The sequence below is a fragment of the Melopsittacus undulatus genome, chromosome 4 (genome assembly GCF_012275295.1).
Source record: "Melopsittacus undulatus isolate bMelUnd1 chromosome 4, bMelUnd1.mat.Z, whole genome shotgun sequence".
Lineage (NCBI taxonomy): Eukaryota > Metazoa > Chordata > Aves > Psittaciformes > Psittaculidae > Melopsittacus > Melopsittacus undulatus.
The window spans coordinates 36,380,380-36,383,626 of NC_047530.1; positions in this window are offsets into that span (position 1 = coordinate 36,380,380).

The following is a 3,247-nucleotide window of genomic DNA, read 5'->3' on the forward strand; positions in this document are numbered from 1 at the left end:
AAGGTGGCTTGTTGGGAAGGAAAGAGCACAAACCTGAAATGGCTATGTTTTTCACAAGAGAAAAATGCAGGGTCTGGTGAAGACTGCAGGAGTTCAGGGTTGGGAGTTTTGTCTACTGCCTCTTCACCTGGAAAACTTGTCAGGCATGTGCTTATTCTGTTATTCCTTCCCTAGACTACTGCTGCTGGCAGTGTGGTGGCTTGGGCAGGGCTGCCCTTCCCTGAGGAAGGTGGAAGGAGCAGAGGATTTAAGGGAAAAACTGCCTGTTGGCATTTCTTGGACCTTTTTATTAACTGGAAATGTGTGAGCCCAAGCTTTTGCTGTAACACTAAAACACCTGCATTTGCCCAGCGGTGTTTGAAGGAAGCCTGCTTTGCTTTGCACTGGCAGGGACAAGGAGTTGCTCTGTTTCAGCTGCCGCTGAAGTGACTCAAAATTTCTCCAAAACGGTTGTTACAGATGCCTGGTTGCTCCTTCTGTTACGAGAGGTCAGTGGGGTTTATCACCTTACGGCATTAGCTTGTGCACTTCCAGCTTGCTGACACAGCCTTCCAGAGGACCTGTGATCTCCAGGTGTGTTCCAGTGACCTTTGCTACAAGGATCATTCATTTAGCTCATGTTTGGAAAAAGCTGCCATGTCCAGAAGGACCCATCTGACGGTTATTTCAGCTTTTGTAATAAAATGTGCAGGTTGAATAACTTCCTTTGGGGGCATGTTACTCAGAAAAGGTAACGACAAACCCATGCTCATGTTGCTCTGTCTCACTGCTGTGGTTTCCTGTAACTTAATTTCCTTTCAGGGCTGATATTCCTGAGGTATCTTTTCCCTGAGCTTTCAAGTCACACACATTTTACAATCTTTGCATAAGCTGCACCAGGATGTTCTGTTGGAATTGTAATGAGATGTAATTGTAATTGGTCTTTCTTGGTTACTTGGGGATGCTGTTCTTACAGCTGTCATGCAGGTGAGGCAAGCAGAGAGGAGGGCATGCTGCTGTCTTCCAGCTCCCATTGCAGCTCTGGTCTGATCTACTGCAGAGCTTTATGCTCTTGGGTTTTCTCACCTATACCAGCTGCTTGGTCTTTTATTTCCCCCTCAATATATGTTATTTGCATAATCTTCTATAATCTGTAAGGTAGTTGCTGTACATACGTAACTGGAATCTCATGGTGGTGTTTCTTAATTATAATTAACCACGTAGATGCCTTGTCACTTCTTACTTTCCAGTGTGGGCTTCTTTTTCCTTGTCTTAATAATATAATCAATATATTGCCTTAACTCTGATTACCATGAATGAGATCTTTGAACAAGGGCAGATAGTTGCTACGATTTAGTTTAAATAACTTTAAAGTGTTCCTACCCTCATCCAAATTCATGCTTGAATAATGGTTCTGTAAGAGGCAGAATGGCACACTGCCTCTAGGTGGTGTAATTTCTTTAGATGCTCAGTAAAAACTTAGGAAGAAACTTGCTGTGACAGTTACTGCCCTGCATTTTTAAGTGTAGTAAAGGCAGCACGGTGGGGTGGGTAAACTGGATTGTAGCTGCTACTGTGATAATTTTATGGAAGTATTTGTGTAGTACTGTAGATAAAATTGGTGAGATAACGTTACTTTTCAAATTGGAAAGATGAAGCTTGACCTTTTTCAATTACTATTCTGGTTTTCTACAACTGGTCCAGATTCCTTAATCCCATTTCTGTGAGATTTTGCCATCTCGATTGCTATTATTATTATCCAGGTATTCCCCTCGCAGTGGAGATAAAACCTTAGCAGAACATGTCTGAGGTTTTTCATATGTTTCTGCAAACCCCTTCATTCTAAAACTGACAAGCTGTCTTTGCTGCTTGGAAGGACATGTTTGTACAGAAACAGTTATGATGCACAGCAAATAAATTCTGATGGGTAAGTTACTTTTAAAACAGGATCATATCATGCTGAACAGCTCTTTAAACTTCTTCACACTGTAAGGAACCCTGCCTGCTGCTTCATGCTCTGAGCAATAAAGTGTCTTCCCGAGGTAGTGGGATAAGAGCTAACAGGGCTTTGTTGAACCGGTTCGTAAGTTCTGCTAAGGATTTATCTCCACTGAGAGGGGAGTACCTGGATAATAATAATAATAGTAATCGAGATGGCAAAATCTCACAGAAACGGGACTAAGAAATCTGGACCAGTTGTAGAATACCAGAATAGTAATTGAAAAAGGTCGAGCTTCATTTTTCCAATTTGAAAAGTAGTGTTATCTCACCAATTTTATCTACAGTACCACACAAATACTCCCATAAAATTATCAACTGTTCCTCAGCTCCTGCCATCTCCTGCAAATGTCAGATCCCGTGTTCTCAAGTGAACATTCTCCATTGTTCAACTTTCCCATCTGTGGTTGTGCTGCTGGCCTTTGAAAACCAAATATTGAAATGACGATCTCTGAAGAAAATGAATCGCTTACTGAAGACTAATGTTCCTAGTACTTCTTTACAACAGAGAAGTTATTGCAGCTCCAGATATGTTATTTCTGACGTTTTCATCTTGGTTAGAAAAACTATGAGTGTCACGGTAAGGGACAGTGCTACCTTTTATTAATGGTGTGAAATAGCCACTGCAGGTGCCTTCATCTTCCCAGCAGACCTCTGAGCTTGGGATACAGCCGTGGTGTTTATTGGGGTGTTTCAGTAATGTATATAATGTGTGGTACAGTTAAGCAACAAGAAAAATTAACATCTGTGTGCTAAGAAACAGTAATGACTTTTTTTTGATGGAAATCAGTTACTTCAGGCAGTTTTCCATAGATACCACAGAATCACAGATTTGGGTTGGCAGGGACCTTAAAGATCATCCGGTTCCAACCCCCCTGCCATGGGCACAGACACCTTCCACTACACCACGTTGTTCAAATTCCCGTCCAACCTGACCTTTTTGATTACCGAAATATAAACGGAAAGCCTTTAAGGAACATAACCTTGAACTCCTGACTTCTAGAGAAGTAAAACAACGTCTCTGTTTAGACCTTAGGCAGTGGTGTAGGCTTTCGCGGCGGCGGGAAGGGGCAGAAGGAAAAGGTGGAGGAGGCTCCTGCAGCCTGCGCTTCGTTCTCGGTTCCGACGATGCCCTTAGCCCCGCTACGGACACGAGTACCGGACACCCCTCCGCTTCCATCCCCGTTTGGAGCCGTTCGCGGCAGGCGGGGCCCGGCGGCCTCTGGAGGCGGGAGCGCGGAGGTCGTCGCGGCGGTAGGAAGTGGTTCCG